The 17,245-nt window shown below is 40.7% G+C and overlaps 1 protein-coding gene across 2 annotated transcripts in view; it reads left to right on the forward strand.

The window, feature by feature from the left end:
• The first annotated feature begins 5,872 nt into the window (after positions 1 to 5,872).
• Positions 5,873 to 17,245, forward strand: part of MGMT (O-6-methylguanine-DNA methyltransferase) — a 308,225-nt gene continuing 296,852 nt past the window's right edge. Inside the window, exon 1 of one of the 2 annotated variants that reach the window (XM_039481178.1) lies at positions 5,873 to 6,060. The gene's annotated coding sequence lies outside the window, so the exon portion shown is untranslated. The remainder of the gene's footprint in view (positions 6,061 to 17,245) is intronic. The other variant, XM_039481180.1, reaches the window with a different exon arrangement.

Raw genomic sequence — 17,245 nt, forward strand, 5'->3', positions numbered from 1 at the left:
ATTGAAAGGTGGATAAGGAATGGTTAAAGGGGTGATTACAGTGGATCATATTGAAAGATGAACTATCAGGCTGGAGGGAGGTTACTAGTGGAGTTCCCCATGGATCAATCTTGGGATTTATTAATGGGATTGGCACAAAAAGTAGGAATGTGCTAATAAAAAATTGTGGATGACACAAAGTTGGAAGGTATTGCCAATACAGTGGAGGACTGGAATATCTTACAAGATGACCTTGAAAACTGGAGTAATAGCAGTGGAATGAAATTTAATAGTGCAAAGGTCAAGGTCATGCACTTAGGGACTAACAACAAGAATTTTTGCTATAAGCTAAGGACATAACAGTTGGAAGTGACAAAGTAGGACAAAGACTGGTGTACTGGTTGATCATATGAATATGAGCCACCAATGTGATGAGGTAAAGAAAAAAGCTAATGTTAGTATGCATCAGGTGAGTTATTTCTAGTAGACAGAGGGAAGTGTTGGTACCATTATACAAATCACTGGTGAGACCTCATCTGGAATACTGTGTGCTATTCTGATATCTCATGTTTAAGAAAGATGAATTCAAACTGAAACAAATACAGAGAAGGGCTACTAGGATGAGCCCTTATGGAAGCAGACTCTAAGAGCTTTGCTTGTTTAGCCTAACCAAAAGGAGGCTGAGGGGAGATATGATTGCTCTCTATAAATACATCAGAGGGATAAATACCAGGGAGGGAGATGAGTTATTTAAGTTAAGTGCCAGCGTGGACACAAGAACAAATGGATGTAAACTGGCCATCAATAAGTTTAGGCTTGAAATTAGACTAGCCATCAGAGGAGTGAAATTCTGGAACAGCTTTTCAAGGAGAATAGTGGGGGCAAAATACCTAGCTGGCTTCAAAACTGATCTTAATAAATTTATGGAGGGGATGATGAGACTGCCTATAATGGCATGCAGCCAATCTGCGACTGCTAGCAGCAAACATCTCCAATGGCCGGTGATGGGACAATAGATGGGGAGGGCTCTGAGTTACTACAGATAATTCTTTCTCAGGTGCCTGGCTGGTGGGTCTTGCCAAGCTGATCAGGGTCTAACGGACTGCCATAATTGGGGTCAGGAAGGAATTTTCCCCCAAATCAGATTGGCAGAGACCCTGGGGTTTTTTTTTGCCTTCCTCTGCAGGATGGAGCATGGGTCACTTGCAGTTTTAAACTACTGTAAATGGTGGATTCTCAGGGCTAGTCTACACTGGCAATGTTAAAGCGCTACCGTGCTGAGAAAGTTGCAGCGCTATAAAGTGCCAGTGTAGACAAGCCCTCAGTAACCTGAAGTCTTTAAATCATGATTTGAGGACTTCTGTAACACAGTCAGAGGTGATAGGTCTATTTCAGGAGTGAGTGGGAGAGGTTTTGTGGCCTGCAATGTGCAGGAGGTCAGATTAGATGATCATGATGATTCCTTCTAGCCTTAAAGTCTATGAGTCTATAATAGAAAGCATTCCTGCACTCAGAGAATTAGACTTTTCCTCATTTACGTTCTAAAAACAGTAAATATACATGGGGTATCCCACCATCAAATTCTTTCAATCCTATTTCCTAGTCATTTTTAGATCCAAAACCATGATACGACTTAAAAAGCAAGCCACGTCTATATTACTATAGCTGGGCATAAATCTTCTGTATCACAAAACCCTTACAAAGCCCAATTTTATTAGAAAGCAAGTTTGGCCAAATACAATTAAAGACATTGGCTCAGTAATGTCCTTCCACAAAAGTCTGAGATTGTTTATCAAAAGTATTTGCAAGCCTTTCATACATAATTTTGCTAATTTTCTCAAAGAACTCTAGTTGCTTAAAAATGACACAGTCAGGGAGTTTAAAGAGTTTCTTTAAAAAAACCCTACTCTATATTTTAAAAAACAACCCTCTACATTGTTTCTAATACCATCTAAGAATAGGAAAATAACAGGCCAAAGCTTTTAAGGCTCCTTCTACCTTAGACAGTATTGTGCACCTAATTACCAAAACAATTTTTCAATGAGAGGGAATGAGACAGGCCAAGCATTTCATGCTAATTATTCTAGTAGGTCATGTGATACTTTTCAACTTCTATGTGCAAATATGGGGAACTCATCCTGCAATGAGCTCTGCATGGGTGTAAGGCCTGCCTGCACAGAACTTATTGCAAGACAGGGGCACCCATCTTCATGAAGTTTAGGTATCCTTTTCCTGTATTTGTACTTGTGAAATCTACTTTCTTAGATATATAGGGGATATCATTATGCATTATGGTTAATATGTGTAATAATTGCTTGAAGATATTTTGAAAAGTATATTGCTTTTATGTAATGATGTTTGCTAGGTGGACAGTACTTTCAGAGAAAATCCAGTATGTGCCATTCATTTGAACAAGCCCTGCATATACAATAATAAAAATTTAAATATTTAAACTATAATGTGCTTTTATATTTGGTCAAAACATTGATTTCCCCCAACCATGCATTTTGAATGAAGCACAATTAACACAGCAACAAAAAATATTAACGTGTTTGTCATTGTTTTTACATCATCACAATTTCATGTCAGGGAAAGACGTCAGAATGACAGGGGTAGAAAATAAAGTTGTCTACAGAACAACAGGTAGAGCAAGGATGACTCCCCCACACTGCATCCCCAAGGGATCTTAATTCAAACATGGAGGGACCAGCCTTAACAATAGTTCAATCTTCTGCCTAATCCTCCAAACACTTATGAATGGTCTTAACTTTAAGCATGAGAGTAATCAGGGCCTAACTCAGACTCTCCTGAGCCTCTCTGTGATACAAATAAGAGTGCCAGCTGCTGTCAAAACATGATGGCAATTCTGTGATGTGGATACCTGCAATTCCTATTTGGACTCTTTTCACTGACTTGACTAAGAACCGAACTGGGCCGTTAGAAGTGAGTTCAGATCACTTATTTCACAAGGCCCCTGAATGTGTTTTGGACCACCCAATGGTAATAACGTTTCATTTACAAGTGACCTGGGCTATATTAAAATTATCTTAAAACATATCCTATTTAAAAAAATCCAGTCTCATCAGCATGTGTAGCCCATTATCATGCCTAAATATATTTCTCCAATAGTTTCATGTAATAAATTAACACAATTCTAAGAATAGATTGTTCATTAATGGCTGCTGCAGAGGCAAGTAACAGTGATTAATTCTCAATGCACAAAAATATCAGAACATATTAACCACATTTCTCTAATTGGTTACAACCTATTGCAAACAACAAAATGCCTTTTCCATTTTTCTTCTCTGTTGTAATACAGGTATTTTGTGTTCAAAGGCAAATGTTTCATTAAAAAACTGTTCACATCAAGCTCCGTGGATGTGATTTATATATTGTTAAACTATTTACATTAATTGCCATTCATCCTTGAGATCACTTAAGCCTGTCATTTTAAACCAATTTCTTTGTGGGTGGCAGCTAACAGCAGGAAATAGTTTGGAGATCTGGACATTTTTACCACTTGATGACTATTTTAGTAGTGATTCTTCAGTCAAAATTAAAATACACTTTCCCTATCCAGAGGGGAACGAAAGCCAAACATACCTATGGCAAATATGCTACTTTCAGACCTGTTAAGCAGTTTTAAAGTTAAAGGGCTAGAGAGCATACAGCAGAGTTAGGTATGGTGTTCAGAAAGATCGCTCCTAAAAAAGTTAGGAGTACTGGGAGTTCTGCAATGAAGTAGTCTAGTCAGCAGTTACCAAATTTTAACTCAGCCTCGAGGTCAATATTATAGTGCTGTCAGTTGGAAACAGGGTGACCAGATAGCAAGTTTGAAAAATCAGGACGGGGTGAGGGAGTAATAGGCACCTATATAAGAAAAAGCCCTGAATATCGGGACTGTCCATATAAAATCAGGACATCTGGTCATCCTAGTTGGAAAGAACTCCTTTCTTGTCCTTATGCTGGAGTCTTTACTCAAGCAAACGCTTGAAAGTTTTAGACCGCAGAACCAGACCATTTTTGGAATTAAAGTAATGCATTTTTATTTACAACATATTTCTCTTAAAAAGAAGAATTTTGTAGAATACCACAAGGAGTCATTTAAAATCTCTCCCATTTAAGTGGATGCCTCCCTTGTTTGACAGCCTCCAGGTTTTCACCCTCTGAAAATCTCTCAGCTAAATGTAAAGACCCTTAAAATTAGGCCCAATAAATTTGGGATTAAGCTTCATATACTGAAATGTTGTTGTCCTCCCAAAAATATTTTTGCATTTCATTAAAAATAAGAGCTTCCACCTCCTTGTAAGCTTTAGTAACCCTCCCCTTACTTGCCTTCTCTCTATTGTTTATAAACTTAGCTAACTCTCACCCTACAGCCTGCCTTCCGATGCACTAACCCTAACCCTCCTCCTCACGCCATATTGCCTCTTTTATAAACACTAAACATCTCACTTTGCAAACTTCCTATTTATAAACTCACTGACCTGCCCTTCCGCCCTATCTTTCCACTTTACAAAGTCAGAAAAGTGTAGAAGCTAGATCTGTCTGGATCCCGCCAGTCTTTGACCATCAATCCCAAAAGCTATTAAAACAGAACATAGGTCTAGTTTCTTTTACTGTAGCAAAGAAAATCCAAACCTGGGTATATCTCAACATATGAGGGGTGCATAAACCTGGATCCAGCTCATGGGTCCTGCTGGATACTACCAATTTTGGCAGCAATTATCCAAATTCTATTACCTAAAGAAAGAACAAGTGTAATTACTTTTAATCCACCCAAAAAGTCCATGCCCAAATACACATAGGTCACAAGAACTCATACCCATACTCAAGAACAAGACATAGTGTCACAAGAACTCATACCCAGCATCTGAATCCAGACAATTTTTAGCCTACATCCCCAACCTGTATTTTTGTGGGTCTATTTATTATATAAGGATACACTGGAGTCCGGATGTTTGCACTAAATTTGGGACAGCTATACTTTTTTCTGAGAGGAAAGATTAGAGTGTGGGCTGGGAACTTGTGGCACCTGGAATTAATTCCCTGCTCCAGCACTCATGTACTGGATGACCCTGGGCAAGTCACTTAGGCTCTCTGTGCCATCTATAAAATGGGAATAACAGCAGGGCCCTATGTTACAGGACTGTTATGAGGATAAATACATTAAAGATTTGTGAGGCACTCAGATGTGATGGGGGGGCAGATAGTACCACAGACATATTTGTGATTTAACTGGTAGAATTTTGGGGTTTGGAATACAAATGCTGTCTGGATTCAGCTCCTGTTGCACACCAATCTGGCATTTTTGGGTGCCCTAGGAGCTACTACATTTTATGGTGTTTAGAACTTGGGAATAGTAGGGCTAAAAACTGGCAGGATCCAGAATCCACAGGTACATTTTCCCACTGTTAAGTAAGCCAGGATGAATCAGGGGCCAGATTTTTTGGTGCAGTAGGAGCTATGCTCATTCTCCACGTTAGTGGTACAATGTGGGGGGTTGGAACCAAAGAGTGCCAAGATCCACCTGGATCTGGGTACCACATCTATCCTCCCCTCTCCCACCTCCTCAGGGTTCATGCACAAAGGTCCTTTAGCGGGGGTCTGGGTTTTATTTTGATGCAGTTGGAGCAACGATGCTTGTTCTTTATGTTGACTGGACCTAAAAAAAGCAGCGGAATCTATGCGGTTCTCACCTTTTCCCTGCAAATTTCGCAGGAAACCTCCCACCTTAGCCTGGCCCTTCGCTGACCCTCCCGGTGGCCTGTTTCCCCCTTCGTACAACAACTCTCTCTCCCGCTCCCCTCAGCTATAGGCTACGGCACCGTCCTGGGCCGCGGCCGCTCCGGGCAGGTGCGCCGGGGCGCGGCAGGGCCCGGGGAGGCGGACTGCGGCACGTGACGCTGCTGAAGCTAACGCGTGCAAATTGCGTAGGAGGAAATTAAGCGGGCTCGTAGCAGCAGCTGCCGCCGCCGCTGTCCCAACTTGCGTGCGCGGGGTGCTGCGTTTGCTCTTGTGGTGACGTCTTAGGGGCTTTTGGTGGCTTTTTCTTTTTTTTTAAATCCCTTCTGCAGAGCGGTGAGTGCTGGTGCATTTTCTTGCGGCCCCTTCAGAGCCAGCGATGGCGGTATAAAGCGGGTGAGGCGGGCAAAGCAGAGTCTGCGCTGGTGTGTTTTCAGCCCCCCGCTCTCCTCCTTCCCCCTGCTCCACGTCAGGGGGTTCGTGTTGAAGCTCCGGAGGCCTTAGTGACTTGCAAATGCAAGCGCCTCCCCGGGCTCCTCCCTTTGCTGCGGCCGTATTTAGGAGTGGGGGTTGGGTTGACACATGCAGAATAGCTGGGCCTGCTCGTTTAGGATTATTCGTACAAGGGAGCTGGGCAGCATATTTATTTGTTAGAAAGTCATTGAAACCCCCAGTGTAGTTTAAAAAAACAAACAAACAAACAAACAGAAGTCGGGGAGGGAGAGCAGGTTTAAGAGTCCCCTCTTCAAACTTTTTTTTTTTGCTGTGCCTGCAGTTCCCCTTTGAACAGCCTGGGAAAGTGCTTGAAGTGTTTGTTTTTTTCCCCTTCCCTCCCTTTGTTTGTTTGGGTGTTTTTAAAGCTTTGCAACATGCTGTGCATTTCTCTAGTGTAGGGTGGTATCCAGCTGGGACATTCTGAATCGGAAATTTTCAAGAGAATGAGATGAAACTGAAAGTGTGCTGCTTCTCCCAAAGTGACTCTTTGAAAAAGGCATCGTGGGGGTCCACACGTATTGCGTCTCAGTGATTTCCAGATCCCATTTGTTCAGTTTACAAATAAAAAGAGAGCTTTTCTTAGCTGTCAGGCCTGCCTGCAAATTCAAGTTCACAGTAGTAAAGATTCTGTTGGCCAAATGCTAATCTCTTTTACACCTGTAGAATCCCACTAATCTCAAATTATGCCCTTGGCTGCACCTTTGCAACCTACTGCTTCTAGGGGAAGTTCTTAAGGGCATAATTTGAAGACAAAATGGGTCAGCGTGGATGGCACTAAAAGCAGAACTTAGTTAACAATTCTGTGGCTAGGTGAGGCTGGGAAAAAATAAAGTTAGGCTTTCCCAGAGCAGTGTTGATTCTTCGGGGCCAGCTAGTAAGAAGCAGCTTTAAAAATCTGCATTCTCATCACTGAATAATGAGATATGACTAATGCACCCCAAAAGCAGACTTGATGAGTAAGAAGGTGCCAATTTTTGTGAACCCTTTTCAAAAATAAAACCTCATTTTAAATAGCTCACTGAAATATACACTGTACAATCCTACAATACATGAAGGAGACAGCTAGAAAAAAAATCCTAGTAATGGGGTTCTTAGTTTCATGAGCACTGTGGAGTTGGGTCCAGACTCTGAGTATTTTCTACAGTGGAAGGATGCAAGCACTCCGAAACTAGTGGTATCAGTAGGCCTCTGCATCTGGAATCTGCAGGTTGGAACAGAGCAATCCTAAATATTTCATGTTTCAGAGTGGTAGTCGTGGTAGTCTGTATCAGCAAAAAGAACGAGGAGTACTTCTGGCATCTTAGAGACTAACAAATTTATTTGGACATAAGCTTTCGTGGGCTAAAACCCACTTCATCGGATGCATGCAGTGGAAAATACAGTAGGAAGATGTATATACAGAGGACATGGAAAAAATGGGTGTTGCCATACCAACTGTAACGAGACTAATAAATTAAGGTGGGCTATTAGCAGCAGCAGGAAAAAAACTTTTGTAGTGGTAATCAGGATGGCCCATTTCAAACAGTTGACAAGATGGTGTGAGTAACAGTAGGGGAAAAATTAGCATGGGGAAACCGGACAGTCTCTACGCAAAAGAATAAATGGGCATATCAGACGTCAAGAATTATAACATTCAAAAACTAGTTGGAGAACACTTCAGCCTCTCTGGTCACTCAATTACAGACCTAAAAGTTGCAATTCTCCAACAAAAAATCTTAAAAAACAGACTCCAACGAGAAACTGCAGAACTGGAATTAATTTGCAAATTGGACACCATTAAATTAGGCTTGAATAAAGACTGGGAGTGGATGGGTCCTTACACAGAGTAAAAACTATTTCCCCGTACTAATTTTTCCCCTACTGTTACTCACACCTTCTTGTCAACTGTTTGAAATGGGCTATCCTGGTTATTACTACAAAAGTTTTTTTTCTCCTGCTGATAATAACCCATCTTAATTGATTAGTCTCGTTATAGTTGGTATGGCAACACCGATTTTATTCATGTTCTCTGTGTATATATATATCTTCCTACTGTATTTTCCACTGCACGCATCCGATGAAGTGGGTTTTAGGCCACGAAAGCTTATGCCCAAATAAATTTGTTAGTCTCTAAGGTGCCAGAAGTACTCCTCGTTCTTTTTGCTAAATATTTCAGTTTTTCTCCTCATTCTTGTTTTATTGCAGGTCCCCCTGTCCTCCCTTCCCTCAGGCTACAGTGAATTGGGAGATCTGTTTGCCTTCTAGTATTTTCATCATCTTGGATCTGAGATAAAATGGAAATACAAGATCTCTTGTTATGTCAAGCAAATAGGTGACTCCTTAAGGCCTGTCCTACAACAACAAAACTAAACCCTTTAAATGCCCCATATCTACTTCTGTCATACAAAATCTCCCTATGGTGGAAAAAAAGGGATGCAAGTAATATTGTAGACAAAATGAACTATGTTCCAGAACTTCTCATCTGCTCAATCTGGGCTGAGGATAATTGTTTCCTGTGTAGAAAATATTTGGTAATAAGGTGCCAAATTTGTCACCCTTTTTTTTTTAACATGAGGCAAAATAAAGGTTAATAAGGAGTATTTGTTTATTGCTCTGTATGTAATACAGACAGTAAAAATATCGATAGTAAATATAAAGATCCTCATTGTTTGCTACTTCATCATTCCCAAGCAAGTCATAGTGTAGTTATTTTTAATTTCTGCATCTTCTTCATTTTTTAATTTTTTGTATTTTGGTTTCTGCTTTCACCTTATTAAATGATAGAATGCTGCACTTCTGTAGTATTTTAAATCTTCAAAGCAATTTATAAGCATTAATCCTCACTCACTCTGTATCACAGGTGACTATCTTCATTTTTTTTCAAGTAGTGAAATAAAGATACAGTGTGAATAAGTGACTTGCTCAAGGTCACTTAGTGGCAGAGTTGATTAATTCTTGAGTCCAAATTGTCCCAATGCAGGAGCGTGAGGGAAACATATGTCAGATTAGAAATTCCATGGGATTGCTTGTGGAATATTCTGTTTGGGGGGCTAGGGTTAACCCTTTTGTGGAAGTGTGAACGTTTTCGACTGAGAACCCTTTGAATGTTGGTAGTCCATTGGAGACCAAGGTAACTATATAGAAATGTTATGCTGCTGAACTGTGTATATGGCCTTTAGTCTTCCCTTGATTGCATAGCAAATGTAGCTTCAGTGGACCCATAGTATGGAATCTACTGTTGGTGCCTGCCCACAGAAAAATTCCTCCCTGCCTGTTGAGGCAGATTCCTCAGCTGAGTCAGAAGTAATTCTCATGGAGATTTAATGAGCTGATGCCCCTCTCCTACCAACCCAGTCCTTGTCTGGTCCATTCAGGAAGAAAAACACGATGAAATATGTGTGGTATAATTAAGTCACAGCGTTTTAAACTTCTTACATCTGGGTATAACAAACAGTAAATTGTACAGTTCATGTAATTATTCTTTCCTTGTTAAGGGGCAGGGATGAAAAAAAGGAAGCTTTCTCTCCCTGGTGTACAAATATTAGGAGCCAATTCCCCTGCTTTCTTAGAGAATGTCTTCCCTTAAATCCACTTCCAACCTGGTTTAGAAGGGAATCAAACCTTTATGGAATGAAATCTGCACTGCACACTTGCTACTTACTAAGTTCTGACATCTTGAGCTAACCTCCTGACCTACCCTAATGAGTCCCTGAACCGCCATGGGGAAGGCAAAAAAAAAAAAAAAAAAAATCCCAAACCAAAACCCACCCATCCTGCCTCTGCCAATCTGGTGGTGAAGGAAAACTTTCTTCTCAGTGTCAAAAGAAAAAAGGCAACTAGTGCAATACTCACAGCAGATCATAAAAGACACAATCCTTATTCTGATCCTGTGCAGGGGTGGCTCTAGGCATTTTGCCGCCCCAAGCACGGCAGGCAGGCTACCTTCGGCGGCTTGCCTGAGGGAGGTCCCCGGTCCCGCGGATTTGGCGGCACACCTGCGGGAGGTCTGCCGAAGCTGGGGGATCAGCAGACCCTCTGCAGGCATGCCGCCGAAGGCAACCTGCCTGCCGCCCTCGCGGCGACCGGCAGAGCACCCCCTATGGCTTGCCGTCCCAAGCACGCACTTGGCATGCTGGTGCCTGGAGCTGCCCCTGATCCTGTGGATATGTGGCGTGTGGAAGGATGCTGTTTGTGATGAGACAGAGTTCTGTCTGGAGGAGACAAGGTATAAATACCCCTTGCCCTCATCCCTTATGCACCAGGTGGTTCTGTGTCCCCACCTGAACTGGGCACTTTAGTTCTCCCTTGGCTTAGCTCAGATACAGTCTATTTTCCCTCCCCTGGTAACCCAAGGGTAATGGGTCCATTAAAAGAGCAATCACCCGTATTCTTTCAGCTGTCCCACCAAATTCAGTTGTGGCGAGCATGTTCTCCTTGTGTATGAATCCCTTACTCTGGCAGTGCTTCTGCAGGATCTCTGGAGAGAAGGGTGAAAGAAGTTCACAGAGGTGTCATGTTCTTTACATCCAGCCCTGCCTCCTGCCCTACTTGCTGAGATCTGCAGGGTTTTTATTAACTCCACCATAGAAGTGAATGGGGCACTTTGGCTTTGGTTCCCTAACCAGTGTTCACACCTTTTGAATATCTTGTCTCAAACCATAATTACTAGTTTTAGTAGTTGATTTTTCTCTTCCAGAAAATGTAGAGGGCTTTTTATTCTTTGCGGAAAATTCTTAAATTTGGCTAGCTAGAGCAGTGCCTTTCCAGTGGTTTCCTTTGAAAGCCTGTTTAAGTGCCATCATGTCTATCAAGTTTAAATAGTCTTAGAGTTGGGGGGAAAAAATGATTTCCTTAATATCATAGGATATTTCTCCTACTTACCTAGAAATACAGGCTACTCACTCTAAAAGTTCTGAAGTTGCTATTTACAGTATTTTGTTTTTTTCTCAACAGTGTTTTTTGAGTGCCTTCTATATCCATACAATATAGGTTTATCAACATTTAGTAAAAATAAAACTATAGTTTTGCTCATAGACTTGATTAGATTTATAAGTAGGAATACCCTAAACACTAAAACTTTCCTACAGTCTTGCTTGTATTTGGTAGGATAGAAGCAACTTTTACTCAAAGATTTTGTCATCAGTGTAGCCAAATAGGTGTATTTAGGGGCTTGTAAGGATGGGTTTGGCAGCTTCTATCTGCATTCCAATCCATGACAAGTTAATTACACCATTTATTCAGCAACTACTCAGAAGATCCATAGGAAACTATAGTAGTTCTACTGTAACTTGTGTTACCATGACTTCTTTATCTCCTGATAAATCTATAATTAACTTGTCACCACTGTTTAACACTTAACATATGTAGAGAATCAATTCATGGCATCACTAAAGAGATAGTAGCCTGAAGGAGAAGCTTGTGCCCTTTGGAAAGGCTATCGGGGTTTACTTAAAAGGCAAAATCAGGGAGTTGGGCAGTTCATTTTGGGAAAACTGCATAATGTGGAAAGACTGTTCCAAAGCAAGCTGGGATTTAACAGTGTTTTTTAAAGTGTAGATTTAGGTGACAGAATAAATTAACTTCAGTTGCAAAGAGGAGAAACCTAATAGTCTGGAAAGGTATATACAGCAAAAAGAAGAACAGGTTTAGGAAATAGCTGGTAGTTTTTTGTTAATGTTGTCCTTTACTTAAGTGCACAGTTAAGAATGTGGTAGAGCTAAAACAGTTTTAATCCTTAAAAGTTAAACCAAGCTGTGACAGCCACTACACCCAGTCACGCTCTAGCTAAGCAATACGCTACCCCAGAGGCTGCTGATATAAAAGGTGACACCCTTGCCCACATGTTGAATGTTGAAACTGTGTAAACAGTCATGGTTATTCTCAATTAGATTAGTGGCATAGTAGCTGAATCATGGCCCCTAGGGAGCAAAAATACAGTCTTTCTGCAACAGACTTAAAAGTAGTAAGCCACTCTGCCTGGGATCAATTGTTTTAAAAATAAGTTTCAGTTTTCTGCATAATTCTTTTCATTATTTTAGTTCTTAAATATGCAGGTTTTAGAAAAAAATGTTTAGAACAATGAGCTAAATCCTAGATGTATTCAGCCTAATACTTTAAAAGATTTCCTGTGTTAGAAATATTTCCTGTTTGTAACATTAGTGTAGTCAGCAAGTATCCAACACAGCCTGCATTGCCCATTCCCAGAAGTCGAAGGGTGAAACTGAATGCACATTCTACCAATAGCATAAGTCGTAAAAGCAAGCACTTGTTAAATCTATTTGTTTTTATTATAGACATCGATCTGCCAGTCGCAATAATGCATTTATGGACATTTTTCTGCAAGCACAGCGCTGGTGGCAGTTTTTACTGACAAATTGAGTCATATGGACAGTAGTTCAAAATACGCTTACTTTATTGACAGATTGTGCAATTCTCTAGTTCACTGAGTGTTCATAAGATATCTGGGTTGGTGAAGAGAATGTAACTAATGGGAAAATGTAGGACAACAGTTCTAATTTTTGAATGTTGAAATCTGTAAGGAAGTGACAGGACACAGCTACATTTCCTTGTTACTCTTGCAAACTTTTTAACTCTCTCTAGAAATTTTTCACTGAAGTCACATCAAGAAAAGAAACCTGACCTGTCCTGGCATCATAAATTCAGTCTTCCAGGTCTGGAAACTCTCTTTCCTACTGATGCACCAGATTGCTAATGGAGATAGTGCAGCCTTGTAGAACGCCAGTACACCATCCACAAGGAAACTGGCACAGCCGTACAGAAAGATATTTGAGCTTTGTGAAAGTCTAATAAAACAAACTTGCACCTAAAAACATGAACACCAAAAATGCTGCCTTAATCTTGTAATTTTAAGCAGAGAATTAAATTGATCACCACGTTTATTGCCCCAAAGTAGGCCATGGTTTTGCAGGAGTCAAGTCATACATACATGCAAGTACAGGAAACTGAGTTATATCTTATGAAGATAGCATTAATATGCGCTGACTTATTTCCCCAAAATATTGTTCTTCCAGTAGTCTCTGGCAAAAAATATTACTTGTGTGATGATCTGCTCCAGGTCGCTGAAAAGTACACTCTAAAAAAGAACTCAAGTAAGACCATAACTAGAAAGTATAAGCAACAAAGAATCCTGTGGCACCTTATAGACTAACAGACGTTTTGCAGCATGAGCTTTCGTGGGTGAATACCCACTTCTTCGGATGCAAGAGAGTCAAGTCATACATACATGCCTTGCATCCGAAGAAGTGGGTATTCACCCACGAAAGCTCATGCTGCAAAACGTCTGTTAGTCTATAAGGTGCCACAGGATTCTTTGTTGCTTTTACAAGATCCAGACTAACACGGCTACCCCTCTGATACTAGAAAGTATACATTTTTAAGCAGGGCTTTGGAGTTGTTCTTCGGCTCTGCTCCAGCTCCAGGCAAAAACCTGCAGCTCCACTTTGAGTAATATTGGATGGTAAGTAATTGCGGGGCGGGAGTTTTAAAAAAACCAACATGCACCATCATTTTGGTACTAATCCATAATCCTTTTCAGGTCAACTTTCACTGCTTATTATCTATTTCATACCAGAACACAGCACAAGAACTGACAGTGGTGTATTTTGGTGGCTAACAGGAGCATATGCCAAATATTTGTGCTTTAATACCCTAGACCAGGGGTCCCTAACCATGGCGCCCGCTGGGGTGTCTAAGTGCGCCCGTGTACTGGCCGGTGGACGGGCATCTGCCGAAATGCTGCCGACAAGCTGTGTCATCCAGAGGCATTGCCACCAAAATGCCACCGATTTTCAGTGGTATTTCGGCGGTGACGCCTCTGGATGACGCTACTTGTTGGCGGCATTTTGGCGGTGATGCCTATTGATGTGTTGCTGTTTTGTCAGTGATATTTCGGCAGATACTCGTTCGCCGACACAGTCCTCTGTGGCTCGTTGTCTGGCACCCACCAGACGAAAAAGGTTGGGGACCACTGCCCTAGACACCATAGTTAGTTTAGCCTTTAGGATGCAATTTTCTATACCTGTTGTCTGTTTAAATCTGGAATTGTTTAGCATTGTACAGTTTAAGGATGATTCCTGCATATGTTTATGACTTATGGAAAAGATGAGAAAATGTGTGTAGTGGTGGGGGTGGCTTACTGAGGGCTGGTGCTTTTTCCTTGGTCTGAGAGATCTTGGCTTGTTTAGCCTAACCAAAAGAAGGCTGAGGGGAGAAATGATTGGTCTTTATAAATACATAAGAGGGATAAATACCACAGGAGAGGAGTTATTTAAGTTAAGCACCAACGTGAACACAAGAATAAATGGATATCAACTGGCCATCAATAAGTTTAGGCTTGAAATTAGGCAAAGGTTCTAACCATCAGAGAAGTGAAGTACTGGAAGAATAGGGGGGACAAAAAACCCAACTGGTGTCAGTACTGATCTTGGTGTCAGTTTGGTGATCTTGATAAGTTTATGGAGGGGATGGTATGATGAGACTGCCTACAATGGCATGTAGCTGATCTGCCACTGCTAGCAGCAGATATCTCCAACAGCCAGTGATGCAACACTAGATGTGGAGGGCTCTGAGTTACTACAGAGAATTTTTCCCTGGGTGTCTGGCTGGTGGTTCTTGCCCACATGCTCAGGGTCTAATTGATATTTGGAGTTGGGAAGGAATTTTCCCCCAAGTCAGATTAGCAAAGACCCTGGGGCTTTTTCGCCTTCCTCTGCAGCATGGAGTATGGGTCACTTGTAGTGTAAATGGTGGATTCTCTGTAACTGGAAGTGTTTCAATCATGATTTGACGACTTCAGTAACTCAGCTAGAGGTTAGGGGTCTATTGCAGGAGTGGGTGGGCAAAGGTCTGTGGCCTGCAATATGTAGGAGGTCAGACTAGATGATCATGATGGTCCTTTCTGGCCTTAAAGTCTGACTCGATAAAAAAAAAATTGGTTTTAATTTAACAAAGATATGGCTGTTTGAAACAGATATGCTCAGTGTTGAACATGGAATGATGTAGCTTGGAGATTAAAGAACACTTTTTTAGGTTTAAGTGTGCACACACATTCTGTATAACAAAGTGCAGACTTGCAGAGTCTTTGAACCAATAAGTCCTATTTGTGAAGGCAAGTCCTATTTGTAAAGCTAAGTCCACGTAACCTGGAAGCCAGAAATGTATATTAGCCCCAGTTCTATTTTTTCCACTTAAAAAGAAAACAAAAACAAACAAAAGCTCTCAAGGAAACTTAAGTTTTAAAGTGTTTCATGGATTTAGGCACCCAAATCCCATTGATTTTTCTCTTCTCTCTTATCTTGGTGCTTCTCTCTTGGGTCCCTTGACAGTCCCAGATTAAATGCACAACAAAAACCTTAAATTAATACAATATTCAAGCTGTATGGTTAGTATCACAAAGTCAGAGAATGTGAAATTGAGGTTCCAAGAACATTTAGCATTGACATGGTTATACTGTACATACATGCATACACTAAGCAATTGCCTCGGCAGGCACTGACCTCTAAGTCTGTGTGGAGATTGTGATGTCATTAGAATTTTGTATTGATATAGGAGTTTAGCTACATGTATCTGGCTGCAGGATTGGGGTCATGTTATGTTCTAGCTTTTACTCCTACTTTCTGTTTAAATGTATAGTTTAATCATAAAAACATAGGGCTGGAAGGGACATTAAGAAGGGTCCTGTACTGAGGCAGGACCAAGTAAACCTAGACCCTCCCTCTCAGGTGTTTGTCCAATTAGTTCTTAAGAGCCTCTAATGATGGAGATTCCACAACTACCCTTGAAAGCCTATTCCAGAACTTAACCTGAATTCAGCTGAATTTTTGGTTAAGGCAGCTCATTGGTTTAATGGTTTTGATTTTTCTCACTTTCCGGCTGAAATACTGGAAGCTAAATTGCAGTATTCAAAAGCCAGTTTTTAGTGCATTAAGGTCAGATCACATAAAGGAATTAAAGATTTTTTATTAAAATAGCATGCATTAGGAAGATACAGCCCAGTTTGACTAAGGAATTAATAACTAAGATTTGTTTTGCTGGCTTCTAAATCATGCTAACTACACACTGCCTGTGCAAACTCTGTTCCCTTCAGCCAGCTCTTGTTAGTAAATAACATATACTAGTGCTGCCTTGTAAATGATGGTGCTGAGTAATCAATTGCTATTATAATTATATTTAAATTGTCTGTGCCCTGGATCAATCAGTAAAATGCAAGCAATGAAATAATTATTTTCAGTAGTTAGCACATTGAAATGCAATATACCTTTTCAGTTGTTATTAGTGGTATTATGTAGAGCCCTGCACAGGACTATTTTTTTTTTAAATCTCACTCTGCAGTACCCAGGCCTACCTTGTTTCTTGCATTTTTTTATCCTGCTTCCACCCACAAAAACCTTAAGATCCCGCAAGAGAGAGAGATTCCCCCATGCTACTAAAACCAAAACCAAAAAAGGATTACTGTCGTATACATAAATGGAATTCAGACACATTTTTTACCACTAAAAGAATAAAACAAGTCTCGCTTAAACTATGTAAAAGAATACTTTAACTCGTGTTGTAATAGACTTCAAATCTTTCTATTCCTCGCTTAAATTTAAGTATTAAAACCTTTATTTTAAAAAAACCCTTGCTTTATATCACTGAAATTCTATTTATGATAAACTGATGAGAGATTTAGTGTTTTTCTGCTGAATGTTGCAGTCTCTTTTTTTATTTTGCCCACCCAATTCAACCCACAACAAACTACATTTTACTCACTCCTGCTATTATAGCAGTGGGTCCTGCAGGACCCCAATCCCACTGCAGGACTCTAGTGTATGTATTGTTTCCTTGCTATTGAGTGAGCTCCTCTGCACTGGCCATTTTTATAAGAAGGACACTGGATGATGTGTGTGTATCCTGTAGCCATCAGCTTGAATGCAAAATCTAGACGTGGTTGCACACAACAGGCTGAATCCTGCTTGCTTTACTCACATGAGTGGGATTACTTATGTGAATAAAGCAATTTGGATTTGCCTGGTATAGATAAAAATGT

This window comes from Mauremys reevesii, linkage group 7 (assembly GCF_016161935.1).
Source record: "Mauremys reevesii isolate NIE-2019 linkage group 7, ASM1616193v1, whole genome shotgun sequence".
Taxonomy (NCBI): domain Eukaryota; kingdom Metazoa; phylum Chordata; order Testudines; family Geoemydidae; genus Mauremys; species Mauremys reevesii.